Source organism: Etheostoma spectabile, chromosome 5, assembly GCF_008692095.1.
Source record: "Etheostoma spectabile isolate EspeVRDwgs_2016 chromosome 5, UIUC_Espe_1.0, whole genome shotgun sequence".
Taxonomy (NCBI): Eukaryota; Metazoa; Chordata; class Actinopteri; order Perciformes; family Percidae; genus Etheostoma; species Etheostoma spectabile.
Genome location: NC_045737.1, coordinates 2449691 through 2475080, shown reverse-complemented (window position 1 = coordinate 2475080; position 25390 = coordinate 2449691). Strand labels below are relative to the sequence as shown.

The following is a 25390-nucleotide window of genomic DNA, read 5'->3' as shown; positions in this document are numbered from 1 at the left end:
TGACGAAAAAGAATCCTCCCTAATCCAAGGAAATCAGTCAAAATACAATTTTAACCAGACACGAAATGAGTGGAGGACGCAAGCAGAGAAGTATAAGGAAGAAAATGGCAGAAGTATACAACCCCGACGCTGAGGAAATGGAAGAAGAAAGTGGCGACTCGAGCCAGCTACAGGCCGTGTTGGAGGAGCTACATAACATCTGGCGGAAATCCGAGACTTTAAAAAGGAGGTGAAGGAGAACCTCACACAATTCAAAGACGAATTCAAAGAGGAGGTGAAGAGAGAATTTATGGGCTTTAAAGAAGAAATTAAGAAAAAAGTGGCACAGAATGATGCAGAAATACAGAAACAACAAGAGGACATGACCGAGGCGCAGGGCCGCATAGCAGAGCTGGAAGAGAGCAACAAGGAAGCGGAGGCCGCCATTCTGAACCTCTTAAAACAGCAGAGAAAACTACAGGAGAAGCTAACGGAATTGGAAGGACACGGCAGACGCTGCAACATGAGAATTTATAACGTGGCTGACACAGAAGGTGAATTGTCCAAGAAAGGGTGAGAAGCTGCTACACCGTGAGCTAGCCCTACCGGCCGGAACCGAGCTACAGATCCAGCGGGCTCATAGAAGCTCGGAAAGAGACCTCCACCGAAGCTAACCCCAGGTCCATAGTGGTTAATTCTTAAATACAAAACCAAAGAAGAAATCCTGACAAAAGCATGGAAAAGAAAATCCAAGTCGAGGGGAAGCGGATATTTTCGACCATGATTACCCCACTGAGGTAATAGAAAAACGCAAATCCTACTCCGTGATTAAAAAGGTTCTGAAAGACCGAAAGATCCGCTTCCAGACGCCAATGACTAAAATACGAGTCAGTGGTCAGCGGGAAAGATTTACAAACACGCGGAGGAAGCTGCATTAGACATGAGGAGACGAGGGCTGGAGATGGAGAACCAGAATGACACCGGACCTTCGCCCGAGGAGAGGAGCCAGACGGCGGCATCCTGGCAGCGCTTCGGGAAGAAGCATGGGACGGACGACGGGACCTCCGCTACGGGCTCTGGCCAGAACGCGAGTAGCCGAGCGAGGGAACGGCTGCAGGAATTTCAAAGAGAAGGACACTGAAGACGCGGAGGTAAAGGGGGCATAAACTGCTCATTAAAGAAGGGGGATGGAAGAGACTATAGTCTTCTCTGAAGTTTGAATAAATAACGACAGGGAGATCCACCAAACAAGGGACTGTTGGACTCGCCTAGCAGGTCGGGGGAACCCAACACAGGTTTGCCCAAAACCACTAGGGGGGGGGCCCTCTTCATAAAAGGATACCCCCCTCCCTTTCCAGCAGGGGGACAGGGCCTCTTGGGAATATGGCCCATATTTAGCCGGGAGTTCAGATTTGTTGTTAGTTTAGTTTGTGTTCATAGTTCAAGTGGAGAGGCTGAGATTCAAACCAAGATATACAAACAATGTCTAAGGTTATAACTGTGGTATCACTGAATGTCAATGGTTTAAATAATATCAAAAAGAGAGACAAGGTCCTAAATAAATTTAGAAAAGAAAAAGTACAAGTTATTCTCTTACAGGAGACACACCTAACAAAAAAATGGCATGAAAAGTACAAAAAATTAGGGTATAGAAACTAATTTTCCTCCTCATTTGGAGAAAGGCATAAGCGAGGAGTTATGACACTGATTTCAAATAGTGTAAAGTTTGAATTGTTGGAGGAGATTGGGGATAAAGAAGGAAGATACTTAATGATAAAGGGCAAACTGGAAAATCAGTTAACCACACTACTCAATGTATATGCCCCCCCAGAAAGTGACAAAGTACTTTTCAAGAAAATATTTGATCTCATTAACTTGGAAGCTGAGGGAATATTGATATGTAGCGGGGACTTTAATGTGGTGTTAAATTATAGATTGGATACTACAAGCAAGAAAAATAGTAAAAAACAAATTAGTAGGTACATGAACACCATGATGTCAGAAATGGCAATTGTAGATGTGTGGAGAGAATTTCACCCCTTAGATCAAGATTATACTCATTACTCAATACCACATGGTATTTATTCCAGAATTGACTATATACTAATGAACGAGAGAGAACTACACAGAGTGAAAGAGTGTAGGATTGGAGTTTCAGACGTTTCCGATCATAACGCAATCTATCTTAAGATCCATTTGGACAGCAAAAAGAACAATACTCTGTGGAGACTAAATGAAGGCATATTAAATAACAAGGCACTAGTTGATGAAGTAAGAGAGGAGATAATCCGTTATAAAGAGGAAAATGATAATGGTGAAGTAGACCCAGTAATTCTTTGGGATGCTCTGAAGGCAGTAATACGGGGGAAAATGATTTCTTACACAGCATTTATGAAAAAAGCGAGATTAGAAACATACAATAAACAAATAAGAAAGCTCAGAGGTTTAGAACAACAACATAATCAAACAAATGACCCAGACGTATTTAATCTGATTAAAGAAACCAGGAAAGAAATGGATGAGAGTTTATGGGAGGAGGTAGAAAAGAAGGCTAGATTTACTAAACAAATGTACTATGAGGGGGGACCGAAAGCTACAAAAAATTTGGCTAGGCGCGTTAAGAAACAACAAACATTAAGTAGCATACATAAAATAAGAGATCCACTATCCAATACAATCTTATATGAACAAGAAGAAATACAAAGAACATTTGAGCAATATTACAAAACTTTATATGCACAGCCACCATCGGCAGGGGAAGAGGAGGTGAGTAATTTTCTGGATAAATTGGATCTACCAGCAATAGGCACAAAACAAAATGAGACATTGACTTCTCAAATTACAGAGGAAGAGATTACAAAGGCTATTGGCAGGACCAAAACAGGAAAGTCACCAGGGTCAGATGGTTTAGGGGCTACTTTTTATAAAACCTTCAAAGAACAATTAACACCACTGTTATATGACTCGTTTAATTATAGTCTCAGGACTGGCAAGATGCCTCCTTCTTGGAAAGAAGCCATTATTTCCGTAATCCCAAAGGAAGGTAGAGATCAAGAATACTGCCACAACTACAGACCGATATCGGTACTAAATGTAGACCATAAACTGTTTTCCTCTATCATAGCTAAAAGAATGGAAAATTTAATGCAGGATTTAATTGATGAGGATCAAACTGGTTTTATAAAGGAAAGACAAACACAAGACAATATAAGGAGAACTCTTCATATCATAGACCATCTGCAAAGAAGAGGGGAACGGGCAGTTCTGTTAAGTATAGATGCGGAAAAAGCCTTCGACAGTGTTAATTGGAACTTTTTGTATAAGGTTTTAGAAAAATTTGGATTTAATGAAACATTTGTAAATTGTATTAAATCAATTTATCAAGACCCAACTGCAAGGATTAAAATAAATGGCAGCCTGTCGGGAAGTTTTACTCTGGAGAGAGGAACAAGGCAGGGATGCTGCCTCTCACCGAGTCTTTTTGCACTGTTTATAGAGCCACTAGCTCAGATGATTAGGCAGGAAGAGGAAATGAAAGGAGTGGAAATAGGAGGGGATTAACATAAAATTGGACTGTTTGCAGATGACATTTTGATTTATCTAAAAAACCCAAATGAAATGTTTTTAAAAACAGTAAGTTTGCTTGAGGAGTATGGGAAATTCTTTGGATACAAAATTAACGTGGAAAAATCACAGGTCCTAACAATAAATTACTCTCCGCAACAGAAAATAAGGGATATTTATAAACTTAAGTGGAATGAAAAATCTATAAAATATTTGGGGGTGAACATAACCAAAACAATTGACAAACTCCATGATGCAAATTATTTAGAAATAAACCACAATATTAAGAAAGACCTGGGGCGATGGATGGACATTGGCTTGGATCTTAGCTCTAGAGTGGAGATAATTAAAATAAATATTTTACCACGACTGTTATACCTGTTTCAGTCCCTGCCACTGATTATCCCGCAAAAACAATTTGTAGAATGGGACAGATGGATTTCAAGGTTTATATGGAACGGGAAGAAACCTAGGGTTAGATATAAAACACTTCAGCTCCCAAAAGATAAAGGAGGCCTGGGTTTACCAGCCCTGAAAGAATATTTCTGGGCCGCACAAATTCAACCCCTGGTATGTTGGTGCAATGATGACTATGTTTCAAAATGGAAAAATATGGAAATAAGTAGAAAAGACATAGAAGTTAAAAATTTAAGAGCACATAAAACACTCTTAGGCAAACTAAGAAATAAGCTAGATTCAATAACTAAAACTACGATTGAAATATGGAACACAGTGATTGATAATTACAATCTAGAGAAAGAAACAAAGAGTTTGAGCTGGTTTGCTTGGGACCCGAGGTTTATACCAGGTATTCATGATACAGGTTTCAAACAATGGGCAGATAAAGGTGCCACAGCAATGTGTAAATTGACTGAAAAGGGCAATCTGTTGAGCTTTAATAGCTTGAAGGGAAGATATGGACTGGAGGTTCAAGACCAGTATAGATACCTGCAAATAAAAGATTATTATGAGAAAGAGATAAAAACCAATGTAAGTGGAATAATAGAGATATTTCATAAGGCCTATGAGGGGAATAAATTGCGGGTTATTTCAGCACTATACCAGGGACTGATGGCAGGCAGGAAGACATCTACTATGTACATCAAAGAAAAATGGGAGGACGAATTGAAGGAGCACATAAGTGAGGAGGAATGGTTTAAAATTTGTAAAATGCAGTGCACGGCCACCTGCTCCCGTGTGTGGAGGGAATTTAATTGGAAAAACATGATTAGATTCTTTATAACACCAGAGATCAAGTCCGGGATGGTATCCAGTTCACAGCCGTTCTGGGCTTGTCAAAAGCTAACCACATACTGGCATAATGTTAGCCTTATCTTGAAAAACATACTGGGATACGGAATACCCAGATCGTGCAAAATACTCTACCTGGGATGCCTCACGCACGATGTAATAAATGTAATAAAATAAAGCACTTTTGCCGAGTACAAGTATACTAGTAATACGAGTCAATATCTGTACTCGGATTGAATACAACTCCTCAGCGCTCCCCCGCCCTACATACGCGCGCTCTGCTCACTTTCAGATCACTGAAAACAGCGCTCCCTCTCTCTCCCTCTCTCTCTCTCTTCCTCTCTCTCTCTCTCTCTCTCTCTCTCAGTCAATCGGGTCAGCGGGTCTGTTACCTACATAGTAACCAGTAGGTTTCTGGTAAACGTGGGGTTTCAGACATGCTGCTTGGTTTGAATGCAACTAGCGTTGCGTCTCTGAGATATTTTTTTTTGAACTGAGCTGGCTTCATTAAAGTCAATGCAGATTGAGAAACAGCATCTGCCCCCACCCCTGCCCCCCCTCTCTCTTCTCTCTCTCTCTCTCTCTCTCTGTGTCTCTCTCTTACTCCAACACACTCACCTGGTGTGGAAATAAAAAATAGATAAAAAGAACCAAAACCAAAAAAAATCACAGTGATCATAAAAAAATTGAAAGTTAAAAAAAGAAAGTTATATTGAGTATGAAAACTCTTGTTCATTACATTTACTTCTAATTGCAACCGCATGTGTTGGATTTATGTTGCAAAACTTTTCTGTATAGTTTGTTTGTACCATGACAACACATTGATCTGAAGCTTGATGCTGTCATGTAAATAGTTTTCTAATCAGCAATAATATAACAATTTCTGATCAACCCATATCAATTGCATGCTTAAAATAACATACAGGTTAAACCCCACCATTTCAAGACAACCCGACCCACTTCCGGGTTAAATTCTGTCCACTTCCGGGTTAGGCCCCGCCCAGTCCGAGTACAGATACGCATAGACATAATAAAGAGTAGACGCTGCATCGACCGCTACTGCCTATTGGCGCTGACGAGACGTGGGGCCGCCATCTTGGACCGGTCACCCGCTCCACTCAGTGTAATGTGTTTGGCAGGTGCAATGAGCTGGGTAGGACGTGCTACCTTGCCAAATTCAAAATAAAAATGTTTATTAAATAAATGATTATAAACTTGTATTTGTTTCTACTGTTTATTCTTGTGATTTATATGTGTGTTGTTCCAATTATTTAGACGGTACGATGACATAGTAGCAGTTACGCATAATAAATGGCGAATAAGCAGTGCCTTTACTGCATTCAAGCGATTAGCCAATGTTGCGCCATGCGCACTTCGATCCTGTATTCTTAACATGTACGTCAAAGGCACAACTCTCCGTGCCTTTGTACGTAAATGTGTATGCCAGTAATCGTCTCCGTTAGATCAAACATGAACCAATTAAAATCGAGATATTCCGGCCCTTTGCGTAGCTGACGTCATTACACCAGCTACATTGTAAACGCAATCCCCGCGAAATTCAAAGTCAAAATGACAGCAGCGGTGTCCGCCGATATCACAGCGGTGAGGAATTTCTCTAAACTCGATTTTAATTCAAAAAAAGAACTAATAGCAAGATGTAGGTCTACACCAGCCTTAGATGGACTACTGCAGCAAAAGAGACAAATACTCGTCGCATCGTTTCAAACTGACTTCTTTTAAATCAAGGCTGAAGACCTTTCTTTTTGATGCTGCCTTTCTTTAAATGAATGCTCATTTCTTTAAATTTCTTATGCTGCACTGTAACTTTTATTTTTGTGTTTTATGTGTCCTAATGTTTCTATTTTGTTTTTAACTGTCTATTCATGTGTTTTATTAATTTTTAATGTTTATGATTTTTAACTGTTTGTACTTGTGTTTTATCTGTTTAACTGATTTCGTGTAAAGCACTTTGAATTGCCCTGTTGCTGAAATGTGCTATACAAATAAAGCTGCCTGCCTGCCTGCCTGCCTGCCTGACTGGTTTGGAAGAAAAGCTGTGGCTATGTGGCCGTGCTAACAGTGAGCGGCGGGACCTCTACGGGGTCCTGGATCTGAACAACCTGCCCGCAGCTTTAACCAAGCAGGAAAAACCGTCAGCTCATTTAATACTGGCAACCACAGCTTCGCACATTTTTCACCCTGAAACGGATCAAAACATCCTGTCGGAACCGGACCGGGCCAGCACGTCTTTCAGCCCTCGCCGAGTCAGAGACTATGCAAACTAAAGCGCCGTAAAGATGAGTTTTACAACGCTGTGATCGAAGTCTTCACGAGAAAGCGTCGGATGGATTTTATGTACAAATCTACCGATTGGTGAGTCAGAAACTATTTTGGGTTTAGTGTGATTGAACTAATGCTGCTAGCCATCTGCCTTCATATTCAGTTGAGCAGTGTGTGTTTTCAATGTTTCTGACTGGGACTGACAAACATAATTGGCCGCTCTGCAATAATTAGAACAAAGATGGTTTCATAACTTGCATTCTGATGCTGGACATTAACGTGTGTGTGTGTGTGTGTGTGTGTGTGTGTGTGTGTGTGTGTGAGAGAGAGAGAGAGAGAAAATATGTCACCCAGAGTATTTGTCTGAAATCTTAACTTTGCGGGAACACACTGTCATTGCGGTCTTCAAATCAGCTGGTTTTAGAAGTCCTAAGGTCCAGTTATAAACGGTGGGGGGTCAGGCTTTTGCGGTTGGTCCCCCGAGACTCTGGAACAAGTTACCCCCCCGATATTCGCACTGTTACAGATGTCTCTCTTTTTAGGTCCAAACTCAAGACATATCTGTTGAATCAGGCTTTTAATACGTAGCTGTGGTGGGACAGTTTCATTCTTTTGTTTCTTTGAGACTTTTTCTGATTTTACTGTTTGCTATGTTCACTCTTTCTATTGGATGATGTCATTATACTCATTCTGTTAAGCACCGTAGCCTGCTGGTTGCTGTAAAGTGTTATATAATTACATTAGATTGATTTTGATTGATAGTTTAATTGGAAATGTCTTGCTATCGACCGCGCGTGGGTGCTGCGCTTGTGCGTAACGTTTTGATTATTAGCTTAAACAATAAATTAGGTAATCTGCATTTCATAACTCTGTGCCTACCCTCTTACTGACATCACCGCACGTCACTGCCCTAGACCATAGACCAGACATCCTCGGGGTGTATCTATCATTTGTAAATAATAGGTATTTGCAAAATAACTTTACATCACATATGTGATGTAGGCTATAATAGGTATTTTGCAAATCACACATTATAAATATGATAGGGAAGAAGAAACAGATAGTAACCGTAAAGTTAGATATTTAAGTACAAGAAACAATATGATTTTATTATTAGAGTCTACTTGAAGCTTTTTATATTTGTCTCTCTCTCTGTCACACACACACACACACACACACACACACATTGTTCTGCATCAATCGCCTCCCGGACCTTGACATTTAGCAGCCGCAGTCCCAACACACACAGACACACACACTAGGGTTGCACGACATTGACAGAATGTGATATTACAACATGATGTGAATTCTGATATTTTTAAACATATGTAAAATGACAAAATAGATTCATGACAAATTAAACAAGTTTTCTTACAACAAAAGGTTTATTTCAACTGACAGTCATATTGAACTGGTCCAACATAAATAAATAACTAAGGACCATGTCTACAGAACAGGACGTGTTCTACTGGTTGGACAGTATAAAATCAGGGCTGCCAACTTTTCCCCAAACCTTGGAGTGAGATTTGGGGGGGGAACCCATATTTTGCCACGTACAAAGCAATTTTTTGGGGTCTTTATCCTTCAGGGTTTAAATTGTGATTTGTGATATGTGGGGGGTGGGGTTCTCCCTAGGGGGGTCTGGGGTATGCCCCCCCAGGAAAAAAAATTGAAAAATAAACCATTAAAGGGCACTTTCTAGAGAGTTTTTTTGCAAAAAAATGGAGAAATCAAGTCTTACATGATATGTGCAAAACTGTAGGGTTAAGAACCTTTGCATTGTTGTAGTATCAACAGGTTTTACGGCATTCAGCATTTACATTATATACATTATTAACTTCTTATGATATAAGAACTGACCCAGACAACGTGCCAAACATGATGAACCACATGAAGAGACAGTAGCAAATCTCATCAACAGCTGAGAAGATTTGGGTCTGTGGGGAACAGGTCCAGGGGTCCCTGGTGTTGGGACAAGGGACCCAAAGTTAAATTAATGTTGAGGGATCAACTAAGACCACTGAAATTCTAAAGAATAAGAACCACTGATCTACATAAATTCTTATCCTTTAACCTTTGTGCCAAGGTTCAGTAATGTTTGGCCCTCATCCTCTGGGCCCCACTTACTGGATTTACTTTTTGGGGAAAAAAAGACTATTTGTTCATTTCATAAAACATCAAATTAATTATTTACAGTTACATTTAGAGATGCACCGAGGTTAGAGAAGCACAATAGTGGCCCAATGTTGCAGTATAGTATATATAGTATAGTGTATATATGTAGTATATATAGTATAGTATATTTAGTATAGTATATATAGTATAGCTCAGATGTGTTTGACCAGATTTCTGCCCATGTTTACAACTTTGTGCACATTCAAAATATAACTCCTCCCATCTCTGTTGGCCGAGATTTGGAGAGTTGTAATATAGTCTGCTGTGCATGTCATTGCTCCGCTGATGGTGGATCTCATTCAGACCGTCTGACAGACACAGACGCCCATTCGGGTCTCTGGTCTCTGACAAAGTTTAGAGGAGGCTGTACGCTGCGCATTATCGGAGGACTACACGGATGCAACGCGTCACTGTCCACAGCAGAGCAGGTCCACTAACATGAACTGAAGTTGCTACGCTACCAGCCGCGCTGCTCACCTCTATTGTTACAGAGAGAGTGGACACGAAGCGACGGACGGGTCTGTGATACTCAGAGCTCATACCTAAAGCCGGGGAAATGGGATGGATCGTAAAAAAATGTTCTCAGTTTGCGACAATTCGAAACTTTCACAGACAGGGAGCGCTCTTGAACCCCCTCACAGTCTCTGAAAGCACAACTAGTGGCTAAACAGATAAATCTATAGATAAACTCATCTATCAGAAATTTGACCGACCGGGTTGACACTTCAGCGTGAGAAATCGGGGGTGTGGCGTGTGAGCGTGTGAAACCCGTCAAATGCGTGTGTCTCACGGCCAATGCGTGAGAGTTGGCAGCCCTGATAAAATGCATAAATAAAGTTAACTGGACAGCTCCACAAAATAACAGCATGATAAGGTATATTGTTAACATTTTTGTTTTTCATTATGGCAAGGGAGTATTGAAGTGAAGGAGTTTAAGTACCTTGGGGTCTTGTTCGCGAGTGAGGTGACCATGGAGCGTGAGATTGGTCGGAGAATCGGAGCAGCTGGTGCGGTATTACATTCTGTTTATTGCACCGTTGTGACGAAAATAGAGCTGAGCCAGAAAGCAAAGCTCTCGATCTACCGGGCAATTTTCGTTCCTACCCTCACCTATGGTCATGAAGGCTGGGTCATGACTTAAAGAACGAGATCCAGGGTCCAAGTGGCCGAAATGGGTTTCCTCAGGAGGGGGGCTGGCGTCTCCCTTAGAGATAGGGTGAGAAGCTCAGTCATCCGAGAGGAGCTCGGAGTAGAGCCGCTGCTCCTTCGCGTTGAAAGGAGCCAGTTAAGGTGGTTCGGGCATCTGGTAAGAATGCCTCCTGGGCGCCTCCCTAGGGAGGTGTTCCAGGCATGTTCAGCTGAGAGGAGGCCTCGGGGAAGACCCAGGACTAGTTGGAGAGATTATATCTCCAACCTGGCCTGGGAACGCCTCGGGATCCCCCAGTCGGAGCTGGTTGATGTGGCTCGGGAAAGGGAAGTTTGGGGTCCCCTACTGGAGCTGTTGCCACCGCAACCCGATACCGGATAAGCGGATGAAGATGGATGGATGGATGGATGGAGTATTGTACAACAATTTGACTTGATTTAGAATATTTTCTTGCAAAGCTATGTTGTGAAACAACTTTTAAATCTCACCCAATTATAATTTCACACAGTGCTGATATCCAATTTTCTCTACAGTAAACAGTTTTCCCACAAAAGTAAATTCTCCTCATGAAACACTTTTATTTCAGAGCTGTTCTACTGCACTCCACCATGAGATTCATTCTGATGCTCAACCAGCTCAGAAAATATGGAGCTGGAACAGTGACAGTAACCTGTGGTATTGCAAATAAAATTTGCCATTGAAACAACAAATATTGGCACTGAAAACTGTTGAACTGATAAATAAAATACAAACCTCAAAAAGTAATAATCTCGCAATCCTATGATATTATTTCACTTTGACATTTGTTTGCATCATGATGGTTTTTCAATGTTAATCTACATTTTTTTCTTGATGTCTGTGTCTTTTCAGTGACAGTTTCTTTTTTTTTTTTATACGCTGTCAAGATTTTTACAATGTTCCTGGTTTTCAGTTTCAACTTTCTGTCACTGTTTTGGCGTAGGGAGGAGGTGCCTGAGGGGAGGGATTCACCATGCCTAGAGATAGGCATGGGATACTCTTTATAAAATCATCTGTCAATGCAAATCAAACCAGCTATTAGTCTAACTGAAATAAAACCATGCCAATCTTTAGGTATGGTAAAGGGTATGTGATGATGGGGGGGGCTATTTTAATTCCAAAGGCCAAGGGCACTTTATCAGGATGCATAGTATCCTGATCCATGTAATAACTGGCCTTTTAATAATAATAAAAAAAAACTGCCTCTATGGGAATTTAACATAGGGGTATTTATACTTATGAAGCATTAAGGAAGAAAATGTATTTATTTTATTTATTTACCATACATTAGTCATTCACAAAGAAAATTGGTGTCCTTAAAGGTTGGATTTTACCTCATTTTATTAAGGCATTAAGATAAATTTCCGAAACATGATTTTTTTTATTCCTCTTTAGTCAACTTCAGGTGGGCATGTAAATTTATGAGCACCACTGTACCTCACTTTTACTCCCATGTTAAAATTAACAAGACTTTGTGAGAGTACGTCTTTGTCGGCAATTGTCAACTTCACGCCATTAAATCTTTTGCAACGACTGATTATATCTTAGACATTTCTTTTTTTCAGACTTTCAATGCACTGAACCATTGCTATGTAAATGTCTCTGCCAAATGATTCTGACGATGCTGAAGGATTGATCATGGACTGTACAGTTTCCATAATAGCTGGAGTCATTGGACACTCAATTTGTGGGACTTCAACTCCATAAGGTTCTTCAGGCACACCATCAAACATCTCCCAGTCAGTTCCAAACAGCTCCATGTTCTGAAAATAGTGTTACCGTATTTTGTATGAAACAACATTTAGAAATATTTGAAAACACTGCCAAGCACACACTGACCTACAAAGGCCTAGTGCAGAAAATAAAGCTCAACACCCTATTCTCTCACATTCTTATATCATTCAATAACTTTCTTCTAGAGTTATTGACACCATTCAATTTTTTTTTAAATTTCAGCTTGTTTTATATAAATCTAAATTCACACCTTCAGGTTGAAAATTTGTAACTCCACTTTGCCTTTCGAGACCACCTTGAGAGAGAGCTTCAACAAACCTGCAAATCTTCATCTGGGTCACAAGGGTTCAGCATGTGACCCATAACCCAGAGTTGGTTAGGGGAGAGTCCACCTTCAGATCGTATGGGATGGTTGTCCCCGCCCACTGTGAAGATGTGAAGGGCCTCTGCCAGACGCGGGAGGAATGCATAGTGGGCACAAAACAGATACAGCCTCTGACAAATCCAACAGGCCATCTTCTTCTAGATTGTGAAGAACTTCATAGTACAGATGAGTGACACTGGTCCAGACATCTCGCCATAGCCGCTCAATCCTAGATAAGAAATAACAGGACTTACTCAACTAAGAAGTAATCATTCATATAATCCTACTTAAAATACTTTCCAAAAAAATTATTTAACATCACTATGAATATACTGTAGACTGTAATTATTTTAACCTTTGGTTGTGTACACCTCGGCCAGCGATGAAGCTTCCTCTTCCAGTGCCTTTAACACTGAACATGGTTTCAGCAATTGCGACATTTTCAGCACCTTCATCTCCCCAGACCCTTAAATGAAAGAGAAATTTGTAATTCTCATAAGCTCATTTATAATTCTCAACAAAATAAACCACTGAACATAACTGAAATGATCAAAAATATCATAGAAACAGTAGCACAAGATATCACTATTTACCTTGAAGGCCAGCCATAGTTTTCCACTGCCTTCAGGAAAAATGAAAGAGCAGTGTTTGAGCAGTTGTTTGTCGCTGGTTCCAGATATTGTATCTATACAGACAAACAAAGTTTCATATAATGAATCTGTAAAGGGGAAATACTTGGCCTACAGATTGCTAAAGGAAAAAAAACGGACTAGATTAGTCAAGAGAATAAAAAAATAAGCATAAAATACATTTAAATATACTTTCTGACACATGACATAAGGCACTAAGTCCCTGAGTTTGTGGGTTAGCCTGGGTACAGGGTTTCTACAGTCATAACATTCCTGGATGTTGATGAAATTAGAAAAATGTTTTCCAGGCATGGGAAGGGTTTAGAATTAACAGAAGGTTCTGTTGAATAAAATAAAGTTTAAATGTTTCAATACTATGTAATTATACATGTTCTCATGTTTTAAGATGTATGCTGCAGTAGGGTTTGAAAATATGATTTTAATCAGTGGTGTGGGGTCCATATCATGCTGTGTAAAATACCATTGTCTGTCTCAAGAAAGGTAGATCAAACAAGCCTTTCTGTTCTCTCACCTACCCCCCTCTCTCCCACGGTCTCTGCCATATGGTTTAGAACAAAAGACAATTAACATTTAGAAGGACACCGTTTGCTCCACAAAAAGGAAGAAACCTCCTGTCTTCCACCACCTGGTGTCCTAGACTGAGATAAGACACTGGAATGCTGATTCACTGTATTATGTTAGACTTTCTTACTAACATGATAATTCACGGTTGATCTATGTGTGTGAAAACTACCCCAAAGGAGGGGGTTAGAGCATGTCCTTCCCGATTGGACAGCAAAGATGCACTAGATCTGCTGTCATGACAACAACGGACCAATGAGAATGGATTTGAAAGCACCAGGTGAAAAGGAACCGCCCCCCGGTGCAGCATAAAAAGTGTGAACTAAGAAGTTTCTAGACTGCTTTTTTTACGTGACTCCGTCAGGAGGAGCGTGGATCAGTCCGCTGTCAGCTGCAGTGTTACTTTGTTTTGTCTGATTGTCTTTGTCTTATCATCTTCATCACTGCTGTTGCATTAAACCTTCACCAATTCTCAATTTGACCCCCAGCCTCCTTTTCCTCAGAAATCCGAACGAATGCGATGTAAGTTATGAATTTCATAACAATTGGTGACTCCCGACGTGGATTTTCTGTGGGAAAAGGACGGACAAATTCAAAAACTGGATCAGACTGGATCATGGTGAGTTGCTGAATTTTCACGTGGGCCCAAAAAACTGAGATGAGCAGAAACCCTGTTTTATCAAAAGACTGCATAGGCTATAGGAAATGTGCAAAACATGTAGACGTGAAGACTCAGCAATCATCAAGTCGTAAGTCTGTTAAAATTGGAAAAGCAATTTAAAAGTAAATACTCAATTGAAAGTATTGAAAGTGATAAGTCAAAGCGATTGTGTGTGATTGTTTGTTTGTGTTGATGTTTGTAAGCTTAAAAACCTAAAAGTGGGTCCTAGGCCGACCGGGACGAGAGACCCGAGGATCTAAGCGTTTGAGTCGTGTGCACAGATTTAGAAGTCCGTTTGAGTCGGCCGGTGAAGCCTGTTTAAATTTTAAATTTAAAGTGATCATGAAATAGTAGACCAGGTGAACTTGTATAAGTGTTTGACTTATGTGATCGTATAAAGCCGACCTAGTTTAACCTGTTAAATTTAAGATGTTAAGTGATCGTTGAAAAAGACGACCGATTCACAAGAAAAATTAGTAAAATATTCATGAAAAAGTTGAGCAGGTTAGAACCGAGATAAATTTTAAATAAAAAGACCGAAGAGACGGCGACAGAGTTTTAGTTTCTGTGGGGCACGGAGGAAAAACAAAGTCTTAAGCCAGTCGAATGATTGTGGGGGGTCAGGCCTGGAGCGCTTATCCTGCGGCGACGGCGGGGGTGAGAACCAGTGAAGGGCCCCTCAGTTTGTTCCTCGTGACCATAGTCTAGAAGAATAGGAAATAATTTGATAAATATAGTCGAATTGTGTAAAAGATACACTTAGGAATTGTCCAGAGGCGCCTAATGTAAATACATTTATGTGGTGGTGGAATGTGTGTTCTATGATAAACCTTAGCCTGGTGCAGGGTTGATTGTGTTACTCGGAGCTGGAAGAAGGCGGCTCCCAGCTGTGCTGATATTGACTGTACATAATTTATTGTAAATGTTTGTTGAATTGGGAGCGTGAATGTTCTAAGCAGTGTGGTTTTAAACAGGAAAAAGCGTTCATTGACGCCTATCCTGTAAGTGACTGGCGAATGTGGGGAGGATATTTATTTTTTAACTGAAAAAACTTAACAGAAAGTTCTGGTTGAAAGAAAACATTCACCATTTATGAGTGTCCGCCGGAAACGGTAGAAGCTTGGCTCCTTCAGAGGTGAATTAAGTTGGAAACAAACAGAACTTTGAGTTTTACTCTGCGGCAAAGGGGAGGGGAAAATATTTTGTATCAGTTACATTTTGATATTGTGTAGCAGAGAAGGAAAGTGAATCACCTTGATTGAATTCCTACATTTAATCTTTGTCCTTGTAAGCATTAACCAATCAAATTGGATAAAAATTACAGAGGCAAGTGTCATCAAGAACAAACTTACTTACATAAATTAGTGTCTTTATTTCCTTTCCACCTCTTAACCTAGACAGCTTTTTATTAAATTCCTGGGTTTTCATTTATTTCATTTTTTCATTTAGTACTATTGTATTTCTTTTTAAATAAATACCCACACATAGGTTTGATTTTCTTTTCTTTTAGCAAGTATTATTTTTAAACACCCCAATAGATTTACTTTACAATTTTGTTTAATTCTGTTTTTCATTCATTTTTACCTCATTATTAGATTTGTAATTTTTTATTTTAAAAATAAAATCGGGGACAGACTATGAGCAAAATGATAGACAGACAGCCACTACAGCCATCCCCATACAAAAATACAGAGTACTGGAAGAATAAGATCCTTGCAGTTGCAGGAGACATACAAGATGCAGTTGCAAAGGTTGTAGCTGCAGCCATAAAGACACCCCCAGTAGAAGCTGTACCACAACAATACCCCATACAATACCAGGGACCACCCCTAAGAGGACGATGTAGAAACAGACCACGATTCAATGGATGCTACAGGTGTGGAGAGCTAACACACAGGGTCAAAGACTGCCCTTCTGTGGGTCCACCAGGACCCATGCCTTATGGCTCACAGAGAGGAAGAGGGAGAAGCGTGATGACAAATCAACCTAGCTACCACTACTGAAAACGTTCCCGTCACAGATCACTATATCGCTTTACAGAATCTGAATCCCTCCTCAGGAGGGACTAAGGGGTTTTTACACCTTAATGCAGACAGATTAAATCAATGCAGATCTACTCAGTCTTAAGAGTGAATGTTCAGGCGGTCATCAAAGAATCATGACTTACCATTGTGTGATGTTCTCAAATGTTTTTAATTGATAAGTGCATTTTTTATTAGGATTCATCTGTTTCTTTATTCTTTTGGTTTGGTGTTTTGAGTAATGTGTGTCTGAATGAATTGATAAAGCTCATTACAAGTCAAATTAAGCCTTCAAATAAAGTCAACTGAAAAGTGGTGGGAAAGTTAATTTGAGCTGCCTTAAGCAATTTGACATTACAAGATAATGTACCAGAGGTACCAGAGTAAAGCTAATTGGGGTTTTAAATGGATACATTAGTAGATGCATATTGGGAATTTTGACTCAATTGGATTGTTTTTGACTTGAAATGATAAATAAGAGGGTTTCATTGCATTTATATTCATTCTGAACTTTTTGTTTTCCATGATTTTGTTAAGGTTTATTTTATTTCTTTTCTTTCAGTCAAACTTTTGATTTTCTGCATGGGTGGGAACGTACGGTTTTAGTCAAGACAGTAGCTTTTCTGTTGTTGTTGTTTCTTTGTTTTGATTTTATTTTTTCTCCCTAGTTTGTAAAATAGTTTAAAAAAGAAAAAAAGAAATTGAAGATTTGCTTAACGTTCTGTGCTGGCCACACAGAACGTTAAAACAATCTTCTTCTCAGAGTGTTGTGGCACCAAACGTGATACAAGACTAATGTTGACATAAATTTGCTCCAAAAATAGCAATTTGTTGAAAACTTTGTCAAAATTTTGAAATTTCAATTGAAAGAATCATTAGCAGCCCAACCAACTTGAGAGATTTTGGGAATTTTAAAGTGGAAAATTACAGTGTTTTTTATTCTTTGAATATATGTATTTGTGATTGGTGATTATATATGTATATTTTCAATGGACTGATGATTTTTGGATGGGTAATTTCATATTTTTTTAGTGTTTTGGACTGAATTTTTTTTGCCCATTGTCTTAAGGACTTTGGAAAACACAGAGACAAAGGAAAACATTTCTCCCTCCGTGAGAAATGAATGGACAGATCAAAGACAAACTCATTTCACAGTTTTTTCCTCCCAGAATGAAACACTAATATGACTTTTGAAAAGCAAAAAGTCTGTCAAAACCATTTATTCACAGGTTAAAGCAGAGACTGGTCCGTCCTGATGGCTTCAGCTGTTCAAGAAAATCCAGATCCAGGTGGAACAAGCTCATTCTGTCAACTACCAGCGCTGCAGTGAAGGCCACCAGCCCAGCAGGGGACCACCAGCCCTGCATAGGATCAACAGCCCAGCATGGGACCACCAGCCCTGCATAGGATCAACAGCCCAGCAGGGGACCACCAGCCCTGCATAGGATCAACAGCCCAGCAGGGGGCCAACAAACATCTGGAGAGCATGGAGCGTCGCTGTTGCAGATTTCCTGTGGTGGCTCCTGACACTGCCAGCATAGAGGAGGGAGACTGGAGTCCCTGTCCCTGATGCTGACTTCTGCTAACCAAACCATCCCCAGGTGCTGGAGTAGAGGCACACCGAGCTGTTCATCCCCATGTTTCCTCAGTTAGACCTACGATGACATCCACACCAGGTGTCAGAAAAGGAGGGTCCTGATTCCATGATGAGTTCCACTCAGGCACGCTAAGCATAGCGCCATCATCTTTCCGTCTGAATGTTTCTGAAACAGATGATGTTTCAGAAAAGGAGGGAAAAGGAGGGTGTTGATATAAGGAGGGTGCAATCAGTCACCTTCATTCCAACCGGTAAAGAATCCGAATATGAGGGTAAGGACTTTTTACAGAAGCGCAGCTGAGCGGGCGCACAAATGTGACATAATGAAAGCACCGTGGCCTGCTGCAGTGACAAACTGCAGCCTAACAATGAACCAGCAACCATGTGAGATTTTGTCCCCAGAGACTTTCCTTCCAGATTAGAAAAATATTTGGACTTCAGAATAATTTCCATTAGACACATTTGCCATTAAGAGAGATTTTAAACCAGCTGATTACTCTACAAAATTGAGATTAGGTGTAAGGTTACTTGTGCAGATTTGAATTGGAGAGTTGGATTTAGTTAGGAGTTGATCTGTTTTCTTCCAATTATACATGTTTGTGTTGAAATGCTACTTTTTGATTTAGAGATTTTAAGAATTTTTGTTTTCCTTCCTAGATTTTTGTTCTCCTTCCTGTTAAATGATTTAAGTTTCCATTGTTTTTTTCACCTGGTCAAAGACTTTTAATATCTTCTGATTTGTTTGTTTTTGTTTCAAAAGTTAGTCACTAATCAGTGAGTAATATCAGCCATAGGAGCAACAGTTGTATTAAAGAGCATAACATTTTTTACAAGAAAAGGAGTCAGATGAGGTCAAAGGAAATGAATTGTTTGAAAAATCATGTTTTGTTTCTTACAACTTTTGCAGCTGATGTTTACATTTTTGGTTGAATCTTTTGTTCATATAATTCAAGACAAGACATTGTTTTCAACAATATACATTGACAGTTTAGGAGTACCTCAAGGGGTTGCTGATGAATTCAAAGCAAGAAATCAAATTTTGGCAGGTATAGAATCTATTTTCCTCTGGCCTACAATTAACAAGAATGTGGACTGGATTAATTACATTTATTACAATCAACAACGCTTTGTCAATTACTCCAGAGATGCTGTGAGAGGCCTACATGAACAGCTAGGCAAAACCACCCTAATGACATATCAAAATAGAATTGCTCTTGACATGAGATTGGCAGAAAAGGGAGGAGTCTGCAAAAATGTTCAAAACTACATGCTGCACATACATCCCCAATAACAGCACCAGATGGCTCAGTCACACGGGCATTACAAGGACTTACCACCTTAAGTGAAGAGTTTGCTGAAAACAGTGGTGTAGAGACACCATTTGAAATCTTCAACTCAATGTTTGGCAGTACAAAGCTTTCTTCCACAGCATCATCATGTCAATAACAATAATGTGTGCATTACTTGTGCTATGTGGATGTTGTTGCATTCCCTGCATTAGAACTTTAGCAAATCGGCTTATAACCACAGCTTTAACTAAGGAAAAGGAGGGACAGTTTCTGCTAAGAAAAGCACCTGTAGCACCTTGGATAGAAGTTGAGGAGTCAGATAGTGAGGTCGAGGAAGAAGATGAATCTTTTGTATAATTGTTTACATCCTGAGTTAGCCATCTACCATGAAGTATTCTCTACATTTGTCATTAATGTTTACATTTTTGGATTATAATTTTTATGTTATGTACAAACTTTATTTTGTCTATAGTAGGTTTCACACCAAGTAAGGTGTGAAAAAGGAGGGACTGTTGAATAAAATAAAGTTTAAATGTTTCAATACTATGTAATTATACATGTTCTCATGTTTTAAGATGTATGCTGCAGTAGGGTTTGAAAATATGATTTTAATCAGTGGTGTGGGGTCCATATCATGCTGTGTAAAATACCATTGTCTGTCTCAAGAAAGGTAGATCAAACAAGCCTTTCTGTTCTCTCACCTACCCCCCTCTCTCCCACGGTCTCTGCCATATGGTTTAGAACAAAAGACAATTAACATTTAGAAGGACACCGTTTGCTCCACAAGAAGGAAGAAACCTCCTGTCTTCCACCACCTGGTGTCCTAGACTGAGATAAGACACTGGAATGCTGATTCACTGTATTATGTTAGACTTTCTTACTAACATGATAATTCACGGTTGATCTATGTGTGTGAAAACTACCCCAAAGGAGGGGGTTAGAGCATGTCCTTCCCGATTGGACAGCAAAGATGCACTAGATCTGCTGTCATGACAACAACGGACCAATGAGAATGGATTTGAAAGCACCAGGTGAAAAGGAACCGCCCCCCGGTGCAGCGCATAAAAAGTGTGAACTAAGAAGTTTCTAGACTGCTTTTTTACGTGACTCCGTCAGGAGGAGCGTGGATCAGTCCGCTGTCAGCTGCAGTGTTACTTTGTTTTGTCTGATTGTCTTTGTCTTATCATCTTCATCACTGCTGTTGCATTAAACCTTCACCAATTCTCAATTTGACCCCCAGCCTCCTTTTCCTCAGAAATCCGAACGAATGCGATGTAAGTTATGAATTTCATAACAGTTCCCCTTCGAGGGGAACTAAAACTGCGTCGGTTACGACACTATGGGAATGCCTTTAGGCATGACAGGGCTGAATGCAAATGAAAACTACTCCAATCCTATTGGTCCTAGTGAGAACGGTAGCATGTGACGGCATAACCGTAGGGGCATATAAGCACGCCAGCACATAGCTCATTAGCTTTTTTCTATTCAGCCGGCACGTTGGTTGATGTTGGTTTTGAAAAGCTCCTGTATCTTACTCACCTGGAATAATGTCCGAGCGCTTGTACCGGTTCCGGAGATGTGTGTCTCCCTGCCCGCGTTTCATCACGGTAGGTGATTCTCACGAACTGTGTGTTGCTTGTTTGGGCCTGTCGCACGCCATGGCAGCTCTCAAGGGGGCTGTTTTTTGACCATTGCGAGGCACTGCCCATGCGGGTACTGAGGTCCCGCATGGCCCTCTTTTCCAGTGACGGCCAGATACGCTCTCCCCGTGGCTCGGGCTGAGGCGGCTCATTGGGTCCGGTCATGGGGTTCGCAGAAAGATCTGCTGGAGGGTTCCGAGACGGCTGAGGCCTTTTCTCGTCCTTCAACTGCCGATTCCGACTCCCCTTGTCCTCGTTACTCGGCTTCTTCTGTTTGGGGACGCAGGCTGGAGAGGCGGCCGCGCTCTGGCTCTTGGCCACAGGCCACAGGCTGTCAGGGAGCTTAACACTGGTGGCAGGCTGGATGATTGCTTCCTGCGGAGCCACTCCGTGCCCCCGCGCTGGTCTTTGCCGTTTTTCCCGGATTTGCACAGTGAGTTGTGTAAATCATGGGATAAACCTTACTCTGCCTGGCTTTCTACTCCCCAGTTGCTGGAGTTTGGCAATGTGGCGGGGATTAAGGCCTGCGGCTACGGGACGATGCCGCGGGTTGAAGACGCTCTGGCGAGTTACCTCTCTCCCCAGCTGACGTCATCTTTCAGCAAGCCGGTGCTGCCAACGGGCCCGTGTCGGGTAACTTCCTCGCTGGTGGGGAAGGCGTATATGGCGGCAGGCCAGGCTGGTGCTAGCCTGCACACCATGGCGGTTTTGCAGGCCTACCAGGCGGACCTGCTGCTGGAGATGGACGAGAGAGGGAGCCCCTATGAGGAGGAGTTGGCGGAGCTACGCCGGGCCACGGATCTTTCGCTTCGTGCCACCAAGGCGACGGCCCGAGCTGTGGGTCGCTCCATGTCTGCGTTGGTGGCCACGGAGAAACACCTTTGGCTGAACCTGCTGGACATCCGGAAGAAGGACAGAGAATTCCTTCTGGATGCGCCGGTTTCCACTACTGGCCTGTCCGGGGATGCGGTGAACTCTGTCGTCGACAGGTTTCTTCATGTGAGGTCCCAGGATGAGGCATTCCAGCAGTTTCTCCCTCGCCGGACTGGGTCCCGCTCTGCGGGGACGGCTGGCCCTTCTCAGCCCTCTACCAGCTCACACCGACAGCGCCAGAGACGGAGTGTGGCTTCTCGCGGTCTCCCTCGAGCAGCTCGGGACGCTGGGCAACGCTCCCGCGCACCCCCCCCTCCCGGCAGGTCGGACCTGAGGGCTGTCATCCAGTTGCGAGGGGCACGGCAAAGAGGTTCTTACTGTGTGTTTAGCCCCCGGAGGCCAACTGAGGTTCCCTCCAGGGCGGCCGCTTGCGTTGTTGTCCCGCCGCCGAGGCGCTCGGGACGCGCTAGCCGGCGCCAAGCCTCCTCCGCTCTGCCTGCCCCGAGGGGTGGCAGTGGGCCGGGGGTTCGGCTCCTGGACTACGGATTGTCGGCGGGTTCTTCCTGGCGGCCCGCTTCAGGGGCTCTTCTGCGATCGGCACGTCGCACCGGCCACCAGCCCCGAGGGGTTGGTTCCGCTGGCAGATTTCGCAGAAGCTTGGCGGGGTTTGGAGAACATATACCCATGGGTTTTGCACACCGTCACTGACGGGTACAGGCTGCAGTTCCGGGTCCGCCCTTCCGGCTTCACTGGAGTGGTCCGGACTGTGGTGCGCTCGGACAAGGGCCTGGTGCTGGGACAGGAAGTGCGCTTGCTGCTGGAAAAGGGGGCCGTGGAGCTCGTTCCCCCGCCGGCCAGCGGGTCCGGTTTCTACAGCCGGTACTTCCTGGTTCCCAAGAAGAACGGAGGCCTGCGCCCTATTCTGGATCTGCGGGTTCTGAAACGGTCTCTGAGGAGATACAGGTTCAAAATGCTCACCATCCCCGCCATCGTGTGTCACGTCCTGGTTTGTCACCGTGGATCTGAGGGACGCTTACTTCCACATCTCCATTCGTCCTTCCCACAGTAACTTCCTGAGGTTCGCCTTTGGGGGCGTGGCGTACCGATATCGGGTTCTTCCCTTCAGCCTGGCACTCTCCCCTCGCACTTTCACCAAGTGTATGGATGCGGCGCTGGCCCCTCTGAGGCTCAAAGGCATCCGGGTCCTGAATTACATCAACGACTGGCTCATCCTGGCTCAGTCTCGGGAGTTGGCGGTTCGGCATCGAGATGTCGTCCTCGTTCATCTTCTTCGTTTGGGGCTGAGGCTCAACGAGGGAGAGAGTGCGCTGGCACCCGCCCAGAGACTGTGTTCTTAGGGGTGGTGTGGGACTCGTTGACGATGCTGGCACATCTGTCTCCGGCACGTGTCAAGTCCGTTCTGGCCCTGGTGAAGAGTGTGAGGCTGGGCCGCGCCATCACTGTGAAACACTCCCAGAGGGTGTTGGTCATCATGGCGGCTGCTTCCAGCGTGATACCTTCTGGTCTTCTGCACATGAGAGCCTTGCAGTGGTGGCTAAAAATCAAGGGGTTCTCCCCGAGAGGGAACCCGTTCCGCCTGATACGGGTTACGCACAAATGTCTTCGTGCCCTATTGGTGTGGAAGAAGCCTTGGTTCCTGTCCCAGGGTCCTGCGCTGGGGGCGCCCTGTCAGGGATTCTCTTGGGAAAGAGCTGCGTGGATCAGTCTTTGGAGGGATATAAGACACTCCACAATTTCAGAAAATAAAGAAAAACTCAAACTAACTCCCTATTCATGGCAAATGTCCACTCTCGGGACAATAAACTGGACTACATTTTACACTTTTGTTCGTATATGCACTATTATCTACCAACCCTTATAGAGCTGGCTCAGGTTTGCCTTGGGCCAGCTCTTAGTTATGCTGTTATAGGTTTGGACTGCCAGGTTTTAGACTAACTTCCTATGACACATTGCGCTCCACTCTCAGGGAACTAGTTTAACAATCTAAGCACACCGCATGGAGCGCATGACGCAGGTGCATTTAGGGCATGTCCAAATCCACTTTTGCTAGTTTGATGGCGAGAAAAAGGGTCCGTGCGCCAGGCGCATGGTTCAATAGGGTTGTACTTAGTGTCTTTATTAATTCATAGGTGTGTTTTGGGCATATATATGGACAGCATATCGAGGCGTAGTCGGGGCGGGGAGGGGTTGCAGTTCGGTGGGCTCGGGATCTCATTGCTGCTTTTTGCAGATGATGTGGTCCTGATGGCATCATTGGTCTGTGACCTTCAGCACTGACTGGATCGGTTCGCAGCCGAGTCTGAAGCGGCTGAGATGAGGATCAGCACCTCTAAATCTGAGGCCATGGTTCTCAGCAGGAAACCGATGGAGAGCTTTCTCCGGGTAGGGATTGAGTCCTTACCTCAAGTGAAGGAGTTTAAGTACCTTGGGGTCATGTTCGCGAGTGAGGGGACCATGGAGCGTGAGATTGGTCGGAGAATTGGAGCAGCCGGTGCGGTATTACATTCTATTTATCGCACCGTTGTGACGAAAAGAGAGCTGAGCCAGAAGGCAAACCTCTCGATCTACCGGGCAATTTTCGTTCCTACCCTCACCTATGGTCATGAAGGCTGGGTCATGACCGAAAGAACGAGATCAAGGGTACAAGCGGCCAAAATGGGTTTCCTCAGGAGGGTGGCTGGCGTCTCCCTTAGAGATAGGGTGAGAAGCTCAGTCATCCGAGAGGAGCTCGGAGTAGAGCCGCTGCTCCTTCGCGTTGAAAGGAGCCAGTTGAGGTGGTTTGGGCATCTGGTAAGGATGCCTCCTGGGCGCCTCCCTAGGGAGGTGTTCCAGGCACGTCCAACTGGGAGGAGACCTCGGGGAAGACCCAGGACTAGGTGGAGAGATTATATCTCCAACCTGGCCTGGGAACGCCTCGGGATCCCCCAGTCGGAGCTGGTTGATGTGGCTCGGGAAAGGAAAGTTTGGGGTCCCCTACTGGAGCTGCTGCCCCCGCGACCCGATAGCGGATAAGCGGATGAGGATGGATGGATGGATGTTTTGGGCGTAACATGCAATAAACCAATCAGAGTTTCATCTCCCATTCCCTTTAAAAGCCAGACGTGTTTGTACCTTGGCAAATTGCTATTAGGATGGCGGATTTGCACCGTGATATTTTTATTTTAACTCTGCATGTGTGTTCTGCTGCGCTTCCCTGTGTGTGTGTGTGTGTGTGTGTGTGTGTGTGTGTGTGTGTGTGTGTGTGTGTATGTTAACCAATTATCCTGGTTTCTTGCAACAGGCCCCAGGGCTGAGATAGCTAGTGTTGAGTTATAAAAAGTTATAAACTGTGTGATGCAGTCAGGATGGGATTAATATGCATATGTCTGTGAAGAAGGCAGGATGGCCATTTGTTCCTCACCCCCCCCACCCCCCGTTTCTCTGACTGTAAAGTATTGATCTGGTCAAGTCTAGCAATTAACATATGGAAAGGGGCTTCCTGCTCAACAAAAGGTAGTCCTCTGTCTCCTGTCCCCTGGGGTTTTAGTCTAGGCTGAGAAAATACAATGTTGATTGGACTGTGTTG

The 25390-nt window shown here is 43.0% G+C and overlaps 1 long non-coding RNA gene across 1 annotated transcript; it reads right to left on the bottom strand.

Annotated features, from left to right (window-relative positions):
* Positions 1–11937: 11937 nt before the first annotated feature.
* LOC116690277 (uncharacterized) lies at positions 11938–13212 on the bottom strand. Its single transcript, XR_004332221.1, has 4 exons — positions 13106–13212; positions 12868–12978; positions 12467–12741; positions 11938–12177 (listed from the first exon to the last, which is right to left on the bottom strand). It is a non-coding gene; the product is annotated as an uncharacterized LOC116690277 (long non-coding RNA).
* Positions 13213–25390: the final 12178 nt, after the last annotated feature.